This window comes from Carassius carassius, chromosome 29 (genome assembly GCF_963082965.1).
Source record: "Carassius carassius chromosome 29, fCarCar2.1, whole genome shotgun sequence".
NCBI classification, from domain to species: Eukaryota; Metazoa; Chordata; class Actinopteri; order Cypriniformes; family Cyprinidae; genus Carassius; species Carassius carassius.
In genome coordinates, this window is record NC_081783.1 from 18954802 (window position 1) to 18975404 (window position 20603).

The following is a 20603-nucleotide window of genomic DNA, read 5'->3' on the forward strand; positions in this document are numbered from 1 at the left end:
CAATGTATAGAGACAGAAAAACAGCAAAAGAGGACTATTGATGAAAATTAGCCAATTTTGGCTTAATCTGACGCATTTTACATGTTGTTATGTATTATTAATGTGTACTGTCCCTAAATCAATCAATCAAATACAAATTAAAAATGTTTAATATGATTAAATTATCCTTTCTAGTGGGGTTTTCAGACCCAGAAGATCCCTAGACAAAGGAAATTAAAGGGAACAGCATGTGTCTCGTCGCCTGTCTGACACCAAAGATGTTGATCTTTCTGCTGAGTCCTGCTTCAGCTTGACAACATGCTGATTATTTCTGCCCCAGCAAGCAAACACCCAGACCAGGTGTCACCAGGCTTTCCGTACTCAACAATAAGTCTGGGAGGCAAAACAAAGTGCTGTAAACTCCAGGAGAATTATAGGCAAGCAGATCCAGTCTTATAAAATGAGGCAAACACCATATGCCTGGGTATTTCTAGGTTTTTTATTTATCCTACTGCTCTGTTATTAGAGATTATTACGCACATGAACCTCAGACGAGAAATCGATTTGTTTATTTGTTGTTATTCTACAAAGTTTAAAAAAACGTAGTTTGCAGAACAACAATTGTTCTCGCTGCAGTCAGGGGGAGAGAAACTTGGCTCAGGTGTGTTTATATCCCAGCACGCTGTGCTGTGAGCAGCCAATGAGGCCAGAGATGAAGCCCTTCCGGGTGGCCATCTGCCGGCTAGAATGGTCTCCATACACTCACATGCTGTGACTCACACATTCAGACAAAAAAACACACACTTTTTCTGCCTTTGCAAGCTTGGCTCGGTGCACAGTGCTGGTTTAATGACAAAAGGAGAAGACGTGAATCTACAGCTCTCAAGAACGCTTCAATGCTGCCCAACTGCAGGTGGATGACATCATACTGAGACTTGGGTCATTCCCACTGAACAGTCATCTGTTGCTCTTTTGTGCCTTGATAAAGTAGTGTCTATGTGTGCACACACACACACACACACACACACACGCACACACACACACACACACACACACACACACACACACACACACACACACACAGACACATAAATGCATGCATGCATACTTGCACAAAATAATCTCACCCACAAACACAAACACACACACACACACACACACACACACACACACACACACACACACACAGCATTGATTTTAGCCTGATGCATAGTGACAGGCATACATAATGGGATCCAATGCCAGGCACAAATAATTTGGCCTGAATTCTTCCTGTTTGGCTCATCAAAGGCTCATTAGCACACGCTAATCCCTTTTGCTCTCTTCACACAAATGGAATTCAGCAAAATTTCTAATATGAAATTTACTGCTTGATTACACTGTCTAATATAGTGAAATTTTGATTGATGGATAAAAGGTAGAGCTTTAAAAAATTAATAATGACAGAAAACGTTTTTGTTGACCGCTGTGGTGTATTTTTTCAAGAAATCCACATAAACAGCTTGTGTTTTTTGAAACAGATCTTTGATGAGGTATTTTAAGTTTACAATAAATATGTGCAGATGCATTGTACTTATATTGTTTATAGTCTACATTTAAAAATGTTAAAATATAACATCAACATAAAATCCAACATGAAAAATTTCCTGAAAATGGAATCACCCTCAGGCCGTCCAAGATGAGTTTGTTTCTCATCATTAATCTCAAGAACACTTTTGGAGAAATTTAACATTAGATCACAAATAGATCGAGATGTTTTAACCTCAAAAAGTTGCTTTCAGTTTAAATACAAGCACTCTATCCAAAATACTGCTTCCTCCAGTGAAAAAGTAGTCTTGCTTGAATCAGGAGAGATCTATCAGATCAATATGCAATGAAATATGCAACACTTACAAGCATAAATCATCTAAAAGAGTTTAAACAAATATGTCTGTCGGATTTTGATGTGAGAGAACAATAGGAGATGGACCTTTTCACTGGAGAAAACGTTAGATTATGGCCAGACGCAACAGTTTAAATGATCTTTAGATGTATTTGATGGATCAGTTTCTTATAAACATAGCTTTTCACTTCACAAAACATTTAACAGATGAACTGGAGTGGTGTGTATTTTTGTGATGTTTTTATCAGCTGTTTTGACACCCTCATTCTGACGGCACCCATTCATTGCAGAGAATCCATTGGTGCGCAAGTGATGTAATCCTAAAAGTCATCTACCTCTTAGATAGCCTGAGGGTACATTCTTAGCTAATTTTCATTTTTCAGTGAACTATTCCTTTAAAAACCGCCAATGACACACAATTTATTTTTCTCTGGAATAAGACACGACCATGACCATGCATTTAGAAAGTAAATGGGATCAATACAGATTTCATGTTTTCTTTAATACAAAGATTTTTTTACTTTAAAACAACGTATACATTGTACACACTTACACTGACCCGAATTAAACTGAGCATAAAATTAACAGTCACTGTTATCTATATTTAGTGATATAAATACAACTATGATCTTAAACAAATGCAATGCACCATTACACACTACCTAAATATAATGTAAAGTTATTACATTTTAAATTAACATACCACAGTTTTCCATATTTTTCTAATTAGTTTTTGAAGAGTGATTTAAAGCAGTGGCTAGATAAAAAAAATGAAGCTGCCTCTAAATGATCAATACAATATTTAAACAGAATCTAAAACACATTTTCCCAGCTGGGAGTATGGGACCATGTGCTCAATCTACTCTCAGTGCTCATACTGAAACTTCACAAGGTCTGCAGGGAGTCAAATGAGTTATCTGAGGTAGAAGGCAGATTAAAAAGGGAAGTGCACACCTCAATTGGCTCCCTGATTAAACAGGAAGAGAGAGGGCAGCTGAGCGGAAGTATTCTGGTAACAAACACAATCTAAAAACATCATTAGGGCAGATGCTGCTTTGTTCCTCTGTTAATTGTTCAAAAAGTTCATCTGTAAGCCTGCAGTCAGATAATACAGATTCTTTTCCACTCCCTTCCCAAGCTAGTCATGGTCCTGGTGAGGGTTCAGTCGCATAATGAATGAACACTTAACATACAACAGCAGCCAATGTGTTAAAACATGTAATAAGCCTGACTGTGGTCGAACGATGGCTGTTTTAGTACTAAAAGCCAGTGGAAAGGTCAATTGCACATTTCAAAGGATGAGTTCCTGGTGTGCTCATGAATAAATTAGTGTGGGCTGAGCAGATTTGCTGTCTTAATGGTGTCATTAACGGCCACAGCCTATTGAAAATGCCAAACCTGCTCTCTGTTAATAGATAAAAGCGTGTGAATGTATTTGAGGAGTTTTGCCTTACATGAGGGGAGATGAATCATCAGTATGTTCCTCAGAGGACCACAAAATGCATCCTTGCAGAGGCAGCTGAAGACAGAGCCAGACAAAATTAAAGATAAAACAAATATAAAACAATGCCTAATCCTAACTGTAAAATATACTTGTTCATTTTAAATAGTTATTGACTAAGTAACTGAACAATTAATATACAATAAATAATCTTCATAGTATATACAACATCATTTATTTTAGCCATGATATGTAACATAATATATTTATTTGTATTGTTTTATTGAAAAATATTCTGTATTTGTTTTTATTTCTTTTATTTTATACATTTATTACTCTTTGAAAATGTATAAACTTGTCATTTTTATATATAAAAAATCTAATTAAATAGTTGAATAAAAAAAAATCATATGGTGTTCAATTATTAATAGATTTCTTATATTATTAGACAATGTATAATTCTTTGGACAATGTCTTATGTCATTGTTATATATAAAAAATAAATTAAAATTTAAATACATTGGTTTTAAATTATTAACAGATTTTTTTTTTTACAATATTGTGCTAAATTATTAGTGCTGTCAAATGATTATTCTCGATTAATCGAATCCAAAATAAATTGGATTATGTATACATTAATACATACAGAATATATTTTGAAAATATTTAAATGTATATATTCATATTCTTAAATTTTATATTATATATAAATATATTTAATATATAAACATTTTCTTAAATCTCTACATGCATGTGTTTGTATTTAGATATACATAATTAATGTACACAGTATACACATATTATGTAAACAAAAACTTTTATTTTGGATGCGATTATTCGCAATTACCGGTAATCATTTGACAGCACTATAAATTATAAAAAAAAAAAAAAAAATGTATAGTTGTTAATACCTGTTTAAATTTGTTGCAAAAAATGGTGCAGGATAAATTGTTTGCCAAATTGTAATACTTAGACCCTTAACATAAGTATGAGCAACAGAATAGCAATGCTCCCCTTAGAAAATCCCACTTATTAGTCTGCAGTGATTTAGCTACGGTGTCACATATCGTGTCATGCTCTTTTTCAGAATAATTATGAATTAGTGCTATTTTGCGAGCGGCTTACAAATGACAGTTTTCACATCTTTTTAAACACCCCATTCATGACAGTATGTGCAAACAGACCCGAATCTGGAACTGGGAAGCGGGGATGTTGTCGCTGTTGTCATGGGGATGGAATGGATCTCTGTGGTGTAGCTGGTACGTTGCACTGAGAGACACAGAGATGAGAGGAATTAGAATGTTCTGGAAAGCATTTACCACAGGCTCAAGCCCATCTCCCAATCTAATGGACTGGAACAGATGGGGGTGGATGAAGAGTTCTGTATCTGTGGCACTGAATCGCTGGGTCACCAGTCGCTAGGCTCTGTAATGAGAGGTGATGAATGGCAATGCAATGAACAAACCCAAAAAGCTCACACATAGCATCCTCTCTGCGATGCCTGCTGGACACATCCAGTGGACGCTTGGCTAATCGCTGATCCCCTCATTTCCACATGGGTCACAGCTGTGAATGAAAGCTGGGCGATGCAAATCAAACTCAATAGGTTAGAAAATGGAGGGCTTTGAGGTTGATCAATCATAATTTGTAACCTTCCCTCAGTCACAGGAAAAAGTCTTCATTTTAGTCCCGTCAAATAGGAGGTAGATGTGTATGTTGTGTATGATGTGTATGTTCTAGACCATTCTGAATTGAACTGAATATTAATAAAATTTCAATCCAATTCAATTTCAATTCTTGAATTTGATCTGAAGAATCCAATAAGACGCATTTATGTTTATGCATTTAACAAATGCTTTCATCCAAAGCAACTTAGAATGCAATCAAGATTTAGTCTATATAAATCTCATTTTTATTTTATAAATTGGGTTTAAGGAAGCAGAATTAAAATCTAATAAATTTTTTTAAATTCTCATAACTTCTGTACGTGTAATGAATTCATAAATTTCCATTTCACTCCAGAAAAACATACATACAGACAATTTCTTTTCTGATATTATTGTTTATGTATTATTAGTCCACTTATGTTGTTTTATATATATATATATATATATATATATATATATATATATATAGTATTAGTTTTGGTCCTAAATGAATCAGTATTGCTGAACGAATCAGTTGCTTTAATGATTCAAAAGCATCAAAACGGTTAACATGATTTTCATTCTGCACAAGTTTATTGAATAAATGACTCCACCATGAAGAGTTGTCTATTGTCGCCATCTGCTGAATGTAACGCACTTAATTGGAATTGTTTTCTTTGTCAAATTTCTTATAACTACCATAAATAATTACATTTAATTATAATACAATACATTATATACATTAGTAAACATAACATTTAAGTATATTAGATAAGTAATGAGTTCCAGAAGCTTTAAACCTTTATTGTGATGGATGGATCGTATCAATATTCTTTGTCCTGTCATGTAACACTTCATCAATATTAATTTTCTCACAATTTTGACCAGCCTGGTCTGTACTGGGGAAAAATATGAGATAGAGATTATTCAAGTCTAAATTTAGTTTGTACTCCCCATATGTTCTAATAAAACCTCACATTTCATTTAAGTAATCGCCCAATTGGTCTGACTAACTGGAGTTCCAGTTTATTCAAGATACTCCAATAAATGAAATGAGGTAGGTGAAATGAATAAAGGAGTGATAAAAAAATGGACTGTGCTGATAAGCACTGGCAAGTAATTAAATGGTTCAGATGCACTCCTTCACAATTGGACAAGATTATCTTGCGGGGCATCCCATAATAACCATTAATTTCCTGCAGCATCTTAAAGGACATTTTTAAAAGACTGTAAACCTCTACAAACTTCTCAGAAAATGTTCAAGCCCAATTGTTCCAAGGATCCATTTCCAAGAGAAGAAGAAGAGCGACATAACATGTGAGATTAGATTGATCCATCTTTATCTGCTGTCCATCTTCACAGTGGTCCCATGGGCTTAATGCCGAAGATTCCCCTCAACAGCAGATGCTCTTTTAACATTTTAACCTCGCAATGGTGCAACTGTGAGCACAGCGTGAAAGTGTTCCCATATCCCAGAGGACCGCTAACCTAAGACAGGAACTGCATCAGAATGCAACACTCTTAAAAGATCTAATCCTCAGCAGTGGAGGTCTTGCACAATTCCACTAGGATATGAGGAGGTCTGTCTAGAAGGAGATAAGACTATGTGTGTGAGTCTTTCTGTACAGATATAAGGCTACCTGGGTGTATTTGTGTGAGGGTGCCTGATGGAAAGCAGGAAGGAGAAAGCGTGTGCATGCATACATACTGGACATGTAGAATCCAGGGATTTTTTCTCATGCTGTCAGGAAGCAAGGAGAAATCATAATTTGCAGACAGCTTCTTAAAAATGATTCTATGGAGTTCCATTGGCACAAAAGACATTAAAGGAACAGTTCACCCAGAAAATTTAAATTAGCCGAAAATGGAGTCATCAGGACATTCAAGATATAGATGAGTTTGTTTCTTCTTCAGAACAGATTTGGAGAAATTAAGTATTACATCATTTGCTCAGCAATGGATCTTTTGCATTGAATGGATGCCGTCAGAATGAGAGTCCAAACAGCTGCTAAAAATAGTAATCCACACAAATCCTGTGCAATTTAAAATCTTTGCTTCTTGCCAAAAATTAGAAGCTGGTAATCCATAATAACGGTGAAAAAGTTCATCCCCAGTTGTTTCTAAAACTCCTTGTTTTTTAAAAAATAACTGTTTTAGCTATTTTCACTTATGAAACGGTGCTTGATAGGTTTCTCTCCTGCAGACAAGACTTATGAAATATTATAGTGGACTAATATTTTATATATCCACTGTTCAGCAAGTGATGTAATCTTCTCCAAATCTGTTCTGGTAAAAACATATTATCCATAATCTTGGATAATCTGAGGGTGACTACATTTAAAGCAAATCTTTATTTTGGGGTTAACTTTTCCTTCAATCAGACATGGCTTAATATTCATGCTGCTATTCTGGATGTATTTGTGACCGTTAGGATTTGTGACCTATAGAAACTTTTTCTTCTAATGATGTTCAGTGTGACCACAACTTCAAAAGATCTGCCATCATTCATGAATATGTTAAAGTGAGCAAGAAAGCCCAACATCTTCAATATCAAATCAAATATGTCAGTATGTCTCAGCTTATTTCATCATCTTACTTTTGTATTTTATAAGATTAAGTCTTTGCCATTCTCTTTACTAAACAGAAAAGAATATCAATTCTAAGAGAACTTCTGTTTGGTAATGATTTTTTACTCTCATGCTGACAAAAGTAAATATGAGTATAAAAACGGCCATCAAAGTTATAAGAAAATATGTAATATTCATTTGCAATGAAATAATATAAAAAAATGTGAGAATAGTTGAACTTATATTTCTTATATTTTCCTCAGGAATAAATAATCTGTGAACAGAAACAGAATTATTTTAGATTAATCTCTAACTATTTGTTCTCTCTCTCGCTCTCTCTCTCTTTCCCAGTCTCTCTTTCTATTTTAATTAATTACAGTGTGGATTATTAAAATGTACATAATTGAGTTCCCTCTTTTATTATTTCTTTTTTTCAGGAACAGCATTGAAGTGTGGAAAATTGGTTCTCCTAATCAGATTAACCATAGTCAGCTCATTGTGCTGGCATTACTATATCTGCAGTACAATGTGTTCATTTGAATGGAAGTGGAAAAACAGACATTACCTACTCATAAGAAACACATTAGAGAGTCTGTCACACTGAGTTTTATCTTCAAAAAGACAAATAGAGTGCAACACTGAGCGCCTGGTCTTGGTTCCGGAAGTATTTTTCTCCATTCATTTTCTTCATAGTGATTTCAAAATATTCTTCAGTAAAGAATTGTAAGAATAAAACCATCCAGCTCTGAGACAACAATCAAATCAAAAACCATGGTACAATATAAATATAATGCAACATATTTAAATTTAATATTACAAATAAATAATGGTTTCAGAGTAGTAATACATTCAGAAAATTGACCCTTGGCTGATTTTGTGGTCCATATATCATATATTTAGCTCAGATCAGAGGTCTGTCAGGAAAGTTTAATATGAAAAAAAGTTGTTTTTAAAACATCTGTAATCACCCAGGAATATTTACAGATGGAAAATGAGCAGTAGTAATGTTATTGTTCATGAACTGCAATCATTTAAGCTTGAGAACTGGAACGTATTATTTTTTTTCTTTCCCCGCACTGTCTGGATTGTTTGTTTAGCAGTCTATGGCACTAAAAGAGACTGTTATAATGCATGACGTAGCAAGTCAGACAGGGTGGACCCACTCATGTCCCAATCTGACGCAAATAACAGCTGATTCTCCAGGCAAGTGCAGACACATCCTGCTAATTAGCTGAATGCTCCTTAATGACCATGAAACAGCCCCCAAATCAGACAAGAAGGCACTCTCTCTGTTCCTGTAATCACAGGACACAATCATCTTAAGAGTGTGTAATTATAGCACTCTGAGCATGCTCATATTCATCCGGCTCAATCACTCTGTCTCCAAGAAAAGATTTCTACCTGTGTTTGTGGTCTGTGATGAGGCGCAACATATTTGACAACATTTAGGAGTATCCAAAAGTCTAATAAATTAATTTATTTCAATGTTTATACAAATGAATCTTCCTAAACATGGGAATAAACAAAGTTTAATGAATTTGAGACATTTAAAAGGTGCAGAGGAAAAGGAAAAGCAAATATTAAACAAAAATAGATGAATCCCACATATATCTATCAAATAAATCAAATATTTATTGTATATACAGTTGATATACAGTATTTTATCACTATAATTTGAATCCACAAATCATGTTGGAGAACGTGATCATCAGGTTTTTGTTAATACCATTTTAGCTGTCATTAAAGCGAAAAGGGGAAAAAAAATATAGAAGACTTTATCAAACCATACAGGGAAGTCGTGGCCTAATGGTTAGAGAGTCGGACTCCCAATTGAAAGGTTGTGAGTTCGAGTCCCGGGCCGGCAGGAATTGTGGGTGGGGGGGGTGCATGTACAGTGCTCTCTCCACCTTCAATACCACGACTTAGGTGCCCTTGAGCAAGGCATCGAACCCCCAACTGCTCCCCAGGCGCTGCAGCATAAATGGCTGCCCACTGCTCCGGGTGTGTGTTCACAGTGTGTGTGTTCACTGCTCTGTGTGTGTGCATTTCGGATGGGTTAAATGCAGAGCACAAATTCTGAGTATGGGTCACCATACTTGGCTGAATGTCACTTCACTTCACTTTTTTTTTTTATTTTTTTTTATTAAACTTATAATGAGTTAGAAAAAAATGAATGAAAATTGATAAGATTAAAAAGTTATACAAAATAGAAGCAATTTCACCAGTGGTCTCAGGCTTATGAATCCTTACTGTATATACAGTAAGAACTGAATTTGTGTCTTTGGACTCTGAAGAGCAACATATTTACATTCTGCATCAATAGTGACTGCACTGCTAATAACTTATCAGAGACAGTTTATCTCCACCTACGATGCTAAAAGGTTACATTCTGCATTTGTCACACATTTTCCATCCAAAAAGCCTGAGGGTGTCCTAAACAGGATGACAAATGCTGGCCGGGCGGCCCATGCGTCCTGCTGTAGACTCCAAATGCCAGTTTCATTAGGAAGGGTTTTCAAGCATCCTGCTATCCCAGCTGCCGGGCCCTTTGTAGTCCCCCCCACCAATCGATACTTAACATTTACAGGCACAGTGTGCAGCCCCTCTAAACACTTTAGAAATGTTAAAGGGCAGAGAGTTTGGGGAGAAGAGATTACAGAGACGACAGACGGTGAAAGGCCCGCGTGCATGTTTATTTACTCTTTCAGAGCCCGGGATGAATGGAAAAGCCTCTGCTGGTGTGTCGCTCCGAGACGCAACACCTCAAAAGAACAGGGTGAAACATGCAAACTATGCCGTTAATTGATTCCATGTTTGCTTACGGTGTAAAATTTGATGTGGGCCTATTGTCACTGCATTACTATTGACTTCAAGGTAAGGGAAACACAATTCACACACACTCTCACACACACACTGTAGGCAGATTTTAAAGGAAAATGTTAACCCGAAATAAACATTTCCTTAAACTCTATTCACCCTCAGGCCATCCAAGTTGTTTCTTCATCAGAACAGATTTAGCTCACCAGTGGATCCTCTGCAGTGAATGGGTGCCGTCAGAATGAGAGTCCAAAAAACTGATAAAAACATCACAATTATCCACAAGTAATCCACACGATTCCAGTCCATCAATGAATGTCTTGTGAGGTGAAAAGCTGTGTGTTTGTTATAAACAAATCCATCATCTTTTTAACTTCAAACGATTGTTTCTATCCTCAAGTCCTCTATCTACAGTATTGCTTTCTCCAGTGACAAAGTCTGAATCAGGAGAGAAATATACACAAACAGCATTTACAAGCCAAAGTAGTACATTTTTATATAAATATATATATGGGCTTTTATGCTTAATGGGATAGGACAGCATAGAAATGACCGGAAAGTATTAAATGGAGAAAGATATGAGCGGGAGTGGACCGGAACTGAATTTGAGTTGCCATGAACACAGTAGTGCACTTAACCACGAGGCTATCGGCACTGACAGTCCAGAACAAGAGAGGCAACAGTGGATGGACATTTCCACTGGAGGAAGCAATATTATGAATTATGGATTTTAGCTTAAAGCAACAGTTTAAAGTTAAAACACTTTAATGATGTTCTTGTTTCTTACAAACACAGCTTTTCTCTTCACAAGACATAAAATGAAGGACTAGAGTCTCATGGATTATTGTGATGCATTTATCAGCTGTTTGGACTCTCATTTTGATGGCACCCATTTACTGCAGAGGATTTCTCCAAATCTCTTCAGATGAATAACAAACTTATCTACATCTCGGATGGTCTGTGGGTGACTAAATCTTAAGCTTTTCATTTCATTTTTTGGGGAACTGTTCCTTTAAAGAATGCAATGTTAATCATGCTGCTTCTACTATAAGATGCCTTTTTTGACTCCCGTAATGCAGTGCAACAATCAGACAATGTTAGAGACATTCTAAATATGCTTTAGACATTATAAATATAAAATGTATTCAATTCTGAAAAGAAAGAAACTGAAAGTAAAAAATAATAATAATCTGAATATTAGAAAAGGATTCCAAAACACTGGAGTGCAGCAGCTTATGACGTCCAAAGGCACTGAGGCAGATAACTTGGCTTCAGAACAAAGCTAGTGTCATGAACCTTTATTATACCTTATTTTTTAGCTGAGCTGAGGTATCTATATATATAGGAGAAAGAAGCGCATCTCTGTTAATGCCCTTGAACACTCAGCAGTGTCCTCCTCCTTACTCACTCTCTCTTGCGCTGGAGTCAGGCCAGAGCAGCAATGGCAGCGTGCCTGTTTAGGAAATGAAGATGTGTCCGTATCTCTCTGCTTTCAAGATGTTGGCCCTAACAGGAGAAGTTCAGAAAGAAATGGAAACTAAGATCTAAGTTCTCATTTGTGAACATGTTAATAATTGTTTCCCCATTTAAACATATTAAAACCAAAAAGCAGATTCACATTCATTTAAACTGAGGGAGCAAGCTGATACTGAATGCATCTTCAACCAGAAAAATAAGTAATAAAATACTAATAAAAAAGAATACTAATAATAAATACTGTTATGTAAAATGACGGTTTCTGGAAGTAAAACAAATGAATGACCAAGTACATAAAAGTAAATATAAATGGTACCTGTACACACACAGGCCAAAATAAAGATTTTTTAAAAATGATTTATTTTATACTTTTATATTACCACTTGCATGCTTTTTTAAACTAAATTAATTAAACAAAAGCAAAGATTTAAGCTCTCCCTAAAGCCATGACAGAACTGACTGAAATACAATGCAGAAGCAGACAGAGTGACAGGACATCAGTGCAGAAGAGTGGGCGTCTCATATTATTTAAAGCACAAATGTGAACAATAGTTGAGCGCTGCGATGCTGCACAGGGCCAACCAGTGACATGTGTATGTGCATGTGTTTCAGCGTGTGTTATGTTTATGGGGAGTTAATGATTAACTGAGTTATTACAGTATGCATCGGGTCATGCAGTAGGAGTGATTTTGAGACACCATTTTCCATTTTGCATCTTTTCCAGAAAGCATCTTGTTGTCAAGAATAGTCAGGCTGCTGAGTGCAGAGGATCTATTTTTATTTTCAGCACAGTTTTCTCAACATATTGTAACAGTCTATAACTGTCACAGCTTGTGTGGTAGTGTGGTAAAAACACGGCCATTTTTTTTTTTTTTTTGCAGTAAAGTTTGTTTTAGACTCTTTAGACTTTAGATATAATTTTGTGAGGAGACTTTAATGCAGCAGTTGCAAAGTATAAATATATATATATGTATTTGTATATATAAAAAGAACCATAAACGAATTATCTGCAACATGAGCATCAAGAACAGGATGTCTGTTCAGTCATCAAAGAGGGCACGAAAAAAATATACACTGTCAAAAAAAAAAGAAGAAGCTGTTTTTACAGACAATACACTTAAAAATATAGGCTCTTTATTGGCATTGATGGTTCCATGAAGAACCTTTATCATCTATGAAATCACAAAACGTTCTTTATAGTGACTTTTTTTCATTGTATTATTAAAATAATCATCATGTACAAAGTAGAAATGTTCTGAAGTAGAAATAGTATTTTCTTGTAAAATGTACTCCAATAATCTTTGATTTTTTAACAACTTTAGTGTACATTCTTTTTTCTAGTAAAATTATAAATTAACATTTTAAATTTAAACATTTTAAATAAAAAAAAGCTATTAAAAAGAAAAAACTTTAATCTTTGTGAAGGAAAGGCAAAAGCAAAGAACCAGTAAATGAGATGAAAGGAAGAGGAAGTAGGAGGAGGAATAAAGAAGAAAGTCTTGGCACATTCTGAGATATCCTCACTTTCCTGCCAATCGTGTTGTCCAGCACTCAAGCCGCTGTCAATCATGACTTCCTAATCCCGAGCACAGACTCAGCTCTCTTTGGACCACAGGCCTGTGAAATCACTTTGGGAATACATGTATTTACTCACCCCTTGCTGGGTCAAAACTCCCCGAGAAAGAGAGTTGGGAGAGAGAGAGAGAGAGAGAGTTTTGAGAAGAGCAGGATAAGTGTTTTAGTATGTGATGAGGTTAAAAGTTCAGAAGGTTTTAAAAAAAATTCAGTAGTCAAGCCTATGACAATATGACATATTGTACATTTAATTATAATATTCTTGATTTGATTGTCAAATGGAAAACATTAAAACTAGAAACATAAAATGAAAGTAATATAAACTTTCTAGATCACAAACCCAAAAACATCAAAACCTACAACTGCTTGGAGGACAGTTTGTCACAATAGTATCTTTTAACCCCCACAGGAAAGAAAATCCATTTTTCCTAATGTCCTAATCATAATTTCAATCTTTTTTTTAAATGATCAATATTGACTAATATTGGATATAATTTGTTCAGTCTATTTTATCTAGCACTAATGTTTATTGCATATTTTCTTTATTACTATTTTATTTTAGGCTTGATTCGCTTTTAACTTTGAACATTAACATTTTTCATCTGAACTTTATTATCATGTATATAACTTTTCAGGCTGTTTCAGGCATTTATGATGAATTTTGAATCACTAAAATACTATAATTTTATATATATATATATATATATATATATATATATATATATGAAGAGTTCAGATGCAAAAGCGCCGTCTGAAATTTTCTTCTAAAATTTGAATTTTTAATAAGCTATGTACAGTACAAAATTGCTTGTTTGTAAGGTGACGTGTTCAAGAACTTCATTAACTTATTAGGAATTTCCAAAATGTAATGACATTTTATTGAACATGACTGTCCATTGCAAAAGTATGGCTATAGCCAATATAACGGTGGCAATATCAGTGGCGGCTCCTGCCAATTCTCTCAGGGGGGGCAAATGTTTGCATGATTAATGAGGATAAGTCACCCATTCAATTGATAAATTAACGGCTACTTAAAGATGTAAAGGGAACTGAACTACTATAGTATTAATTAAAAAGAAACTGACATTGAGAATCAATTTCTTGCTCTCCTCATGTTTCTATATGCGTGTTAACAATTCAGCAGCAAATGAAGACTGACGCAAGGATGTGGTTTTTCCAAAAAAAACTTTTTACTTCGATTTCAGTTTAATAAGAAATAATTGAAGTCACATAAATCACTGTTTACACAACTCACTTATAGAACACTGCTCATTTGTATAACACTGCTCACTTATATCACATCACTCACTTACATTACACTGCTTACTTACATTACTCACTTATATTACATTTCTCCCTTACATTACACTGCTCCCTACTATCCATATGCATCTTTGCTCTTTCGTGTTTTTTCACCTTCTCCGAGAGATGATGCATTTCGGTGACGCCTGTAGTTGTCCATGCGATGTCCGTTACGCTCTCGCGATGGAACAAAATGCAGCGGTAAATGAGCGAAACAAAGCGTCAGCTACTTCGCAGCCGGCTAGCCTTTTTCTCCGCTCATACCAAATCCTCGAAAATCCTCGTTTATACAACTTCCCTCCCTTTGTAGATTCTTGTTTGATGTTTAAATTTGGTTTTGGTGGTCCTAATTCTTTAATTGCCAATTTATCCTTATTGCTACGATGAATGAATGATCTTTCTTTCAATGACACGATAGAATTAATCTGCGCTCAGGTAACGTTTGCCGTGATATCGATCAAGTTCAGCTGACAACTAAATTTGCATAGCCGTCTCTCTGAGTTTTTTTTTTTACATTTGATAAAGATATTAAAGAAGTTTTTCAGTTTTTCTTGTTGTTAAAATTAAAAATAGGTTTTTAAATATTATTGGATGTCACTGTTCCCACCAGTTGTTGCACAAGTTAAGGTTACGCACGAGGACGAAAGCACGTTAGGGCGAGCCCTCCCGAAACTCATTGAGATTTCATTGCATGCAGTGCCTGCAGTTTGAAAAAAAAAGATCTTTGAATGGAAGTCTATGAGAGCACTCGGGGCGCAGTTTGACAGAAATCGCCCAAAAAGGGGCGGTACTACACAAAATGCGACTCAACGCTGATTGGACTATTTAGAGGCAGAACAAACAGTCTAGAATAGTGAAAACTAGCATGTTCCCTTTCATAGGTCACTTCGATGCTGCGGTGACGTCACCACGTATGGGAACACCTTCGGTGTGACGAATGTCTGAAGCCCTATACCATCCCGCCAATCCTATTGGCCAAATAGCGCGTGGCACCGCCCAGCATGCGTAGGCATATATATACCTGGTGCCGCGCGCCATTTACCTCAGATTTCATTCCTTCAGTACGAAGCGAATCTTCTGTGCCCTATTGTCTCGCGTTCTCAGCGATCGTCACGAGCAGTATACTCCTCTCCGCGGACGCGATGAGTTTCAAGAAGTGCAAGGACCCGTGTACCAGGTACATCGTTCAGGGGGACACTCATGACAGGTGCGTAGTCTGCCTAGGCTTACACCACGCACAGGAGGCGCTTAGCGGCCTTTCTTCATGCCCCCATTGCGATGGCCTGCGACTCAGGGTCCTTCGCTCGAGGGTAGATGTGTTCTCCGATGTCGCCGTGTCTAACCCCCGCCACACCACTTCTGCGACTGCCGAGGCACCGCACGAGGTGATAGCTTGGGGTGACACGTGTGACATGGAGCTCGAGGACAGTTCAGCGATGGAAAATTACTCTCCACATCGCTCGCTCTCCCCTACCCTAATACACAGGAAAACTTTTGAACCTGCCGTCTTTTCCTGTGAGGATTTACGGCCCACACCGGGGGCATGTAGTGCCATCTCCTTCGGTTGTGACCGCCATGATGACGACGTTCTTTCCACTGCGGCCTCGGGGTCCGAGGACTTCGTGGCCGACACGAGCCCTCTCCCTCCTAGTGGACAGGAGAGGCGTGTTTCCCCCTCCTACAGTGAGCTGTTGGATGTGGTTTCCCGTGCAGTGGGTACATTGGGGCTGGAATGGGAGGTTGAGAAGGCCGAGGCCCAACCTTCTTCGAAGCTGGACGACCGTTTTCTAACTAGTCGGACACCTGCGCAGCCCCGGAGGCCTTTACCCTTTTTCCCGGACCTCCACCAGGAGGTTTCGAGGTCCTGGAAACAGCCGTTTGCGGCGCGCATCACGAACGCTGCGGCCGCAGATTTCGCCACCATTTCGGGCATGGCGAGTCACGGCTATACAGCGATACCGCCGATGGAGGAGACTCTCGCCGAACATCTTGTGCCTAATTCGGCCGCGGCGTGGAAGTCCCGCCCCCTCCTCCCCTCGAAGGCATGTCGAGTCACGTCTAGTTTAGTGGGAAAATCCTATATGGCCGCTGGTCAAGCGGCTGCTTCGCTTCATTCCATGGCGGTCCTTCAGGCCTACCAAGCGGAGCTGTTAAAAGGATTGGACGAGGGGGACGGCATTACACCTGAGGCGGTCAAGGAACTACGGCGAGCAACTGATTTGGCGCGTCGTGCTACCAAACATACTGCTCGAGCAGTGGGCCGTTCCATGGCTGGATTAATTACGGTTGAGCGCCACCTCTGGCTTAATCTCACCGATATAAAGGAAAAGGATAAATCTTTCCTCATGGATGCCCCTGTGTCTAAGGACGGTTTATTTGGAGAGGCGGTCACTTCAGTGGTGGAGAAGTTCACAGCAGCGAAACAACAATCAGCCGCTTTCCGCCAGCTGATTCCCCGCAGACCCAGAGAGGTTGAACGCCGTCAGGCGCCCGCGTGTTCTCGCTCAACCTCCTCTCACCGCCAGCGAGTGCCCTCTCGGGAAGAGCCTTCACCTATGGCGCCCCCTCGCAAGGACTGGGGCCCTAGGGTTGTTCCACCGGCTCAACAACGCCAGCGAAAAAGGTTGAACCTGAGTTCGACGGCCAAGGCCTCTCGTTCTCGGGCACATAACAGCAGCTCCTGATTTTTTCGCTGCCTGCCAGGGACTGTGCCCTCCGCTAGAGAGCGCTGTTGGACCGCTTTCGCGCATCCAACACTCTCATTGCAGTCCCCACGCTCAAACCCTGACTGTTTCGCCGCAAACAGCGCCTCGAACAGCATTGGAGCGAACTGTAACACCAATCGCTTCCTCAGACACTATGCACGATCCAGTTTTCAGAGCTCGAGGAGCGCTTCAAAGGGTCTTCATCGAACGGCCCGTCATGACGGCTCGCTCAGCCGCCGCTGTTTCGCTAGCGGCAGAGCCCGATGCTCAATCTGTTGGCCTAATTCCTGCCGTGGACACGTTTCAGGATTACGTACAACGAGATACAACGCCTGCTCTGCATATACTTCCCCTGTGCACGAACACCGTGAGTCTTTCGTGCCCGGACATTTCTATGTGTGCAACAGCGTTGCAGGAAACGAACATGTTGAAACCGCTAATATTGTTTCGGGCCGCGTGGGAACGCTTGCCCGGCATTTCTCAATGGGTGTTACGCACAATTTGTCACGGATACACCATTCAGTTTCGGAAAGGCCCGCCCCCTTTCCGCGGAATTCTCTCCACGGTGATGAAACCGATGGACATGGCGGTGCTGAGACAGGAAATGTTAGCTCTACTGAGCAAAGGGGCTATAGAAGAAGTACACCCCTCTCAGATGGAGTCAGGGTTTTACAGCCGTTATTTTGTGGTACCAAAAAAGGACGGCGGATTACGACCCATTCTGGAATTACGCCGTCTAAATCTTGCACTCAGGTCGAGCAAATTCAAGATGTTGACGGTAAAATCTATTTTGTCTCAGATTCAACCAAACGACTGGTTTGTCACGATCGATCTGAAGGATGCTTATTTTCATATTCAGATCATCGAGAGACACCGGAAGTTCCTCAGATTCGCTTTGGAGGGCAAAGCGTATCAGTACCGCGTTCTTCCCTTTGGCTTAGCGCTAGCTCCCCGTACATTCTCAAAATGCATGGACGCAGCTCTGGCCCCGTTGCGGCTCCGGGGCGTCCGTGTGTTAAACTATCTGGACGACTGGCTGGTGTTAGCGCAATCTCAGACTCAAGCACACTCTCATCGAGATATTGTGCTAAATCATTTACACAGCCTGGGTTTACGCACAAACTTCCAGAAAAGTGTATTAATCCCCTCTCAACGGATTACCTTTCTGGGAGTAGATTTGGACTCTCGCGCGATGACAGCAAAGCTTTCTGTCCCGCGCGCTCAGTCGATTACGTCATGCGTTCAGCACTTCAGGGCGGGTCACACGGTGACAGTGAGACTGTGCCTCAGACTACTAGGTCTAATGGCGGCGGCGCTTCCCGTGATTCATCTGGGTTTGCTTTACATGCGCCCGTTTCAGTGGTGGACGAAACGACAGAATATTTCACCCCGTTGTTCTCCGCATCGAACGATCTCGGTGACGCGGAGGTGTGTGATGTCGTTAAAACAATGGACATCAGCCGAATTTCTCCTCACCGGGGTTCGGCTGGGAATTTGTGCTTCCCGAGAGACTGTCACGACAGACGCGTCTTTGACCGGGTGGGGAGCTGTTTGTCAGGGGCGCCCAGCCCACGGAGTGTGGACAGCGGCACAACGCAGCTGGCACATAAACAAATTGGAATTACTGGCGGTTTTTCTGGCTCTCCAGTATTTTTCGAGTCTACTGACCGGCCGTCATGTGCTTCTCAGAACGGACAACACTGCGGTCGTGGCTTATCTGAACCATCAGGGAGGATTACGTTCTCGCCCTCTGTGCAGACTGGCGAGGCGGATTCTTCTTTGGTCTCACGACAAATTTCTGTCGATCCGGGCTGTTCACATCCCCGGACGACTGAACTTCGGAGCGGATTTATTATCCAGGCAGACTCTGGAACAAGGGGAATGGAGATTACACCCCCAAACGGTGAATCACCTATGGCATATTTTCGGGGAAGCGGAAGTGGATTTATTCGCGTCGAGCACGACTACGCATTGCCCGCTATGGTTCTCCCTAAGCCCTCCATCACCCCTGGGTCTGGATGCGCTAGCTCACAGCTGGCCCAGGACCAGCTTGTATGCGTTTCCTCCGATTCGGCTGGTCCCAGCGGTATTATGCAGAATACGGCGGGACAGAGTGGGACAGCTGTTGCTGGTGGCTCCGCGATGGCACACACAGCCGTGGTTTGCGGATCTCATCAATCTGTTAGCGGGCTCTCCGGTGGAGATTCCCCTCAGACGGGATTTATTATCGCAAGCACAGGGACGGATCTGGCATCCGAGGCCAGATCTGTGGAACCTGTGGGCGTGGCCTCTGAGCGGAGTGAGTTGATATGTCCCGGTCTTTCTGCTGAAACTACCGAGACTATACTGAACTCTAGAGCAGTTTCTACAAGACGCTTATATGCTTTCAAGTGGAAACTGTTTATGACATGGTGTGAAACTCATGATGTGGATCCAGTTTACTGCCCTGTGGCTTCAGTACTGGAGTTTCTTCAAGACCGTTTTTCGGAGGGATTGACACCAGCCACCCTGAAGGTTTATGTGGCAGCTATCTCAGCTCACCATGAGCATATAGGTGGTGTTTCAGTGGGTCGTCATCCACTGGTTTCTCGCTTTATACAGGGTGCGCGACGGTTGAGGCCTTTCCGCCCTGTGCGAGTTCCTTCATGGGATTTATCCATTGTGTTACTGGGTTTGTCAGGGCATCCGTTTGAGCCCCTGGAAACTGTATCGGATAAGCTCCTGTCTCTGAAGACACTTCTTCTCATGGCTTTATCCTCCCTTAAAAGAGTTGGGGATTTACAGGCTCTCTCTGTCTCACCCTCGTGCATGGAGTTTGCACCAGGCTCTGTGAAAGTGTTGTTGCGACCTAGGCCTAATTATGTTCCTAAGGTCGCGTCTAATCCTTTTCATTTTCAGCAGGTGGTCCTGGAGGCCTTTTCTCCTGCTGCGACAGAGTCTGGAGATCTAAGTCTTTGCCCTGTGAGGGCGTTGGAGACTTATGTGGATCGCACTGCCCCATGGCGTGAGTCTGACCAGCTGTTTGTCTGTTTTGGACATAAGAATAAGGGCCATGCAGTTACGAAACAGCGCATGTCCCATTGGCTGGTGGAGGCTATTTCCTTGGCCTATGAGGCGCGCGGGCTCGCTTCGCCCTTAGGAGTAAAAGGTCATTCCACGAGAGCAGTGGCTTCTTCTCAAGCCTTTCTCAGTGGATCTTCTATGGATGATATC

At 39.9% G+C, this 20603-nt stretch overlaps 1 protein-coding gene across 1 annotated transcript in view; it reads left to right on the forward strand.

Annotated features, from left to right (window-relative positions):
* Positions 1-18676, forward strand: part of stx5a (syntaxin 5A) — a 168918-nt gene extending 150242 nt beyond the window's left edge. The window contains exon 12 of the transcript XR_009424556.1: positions 18665-18676. The gene's annotated coding sequence lies outside the window, so the exon portion shown is untranslated. The remainder of the gene's footprint in view (positions 1-18664) is intronic.
* The last annotated feature ends 1927 nt before the right edge of the window (positions 18677-20603 follow it).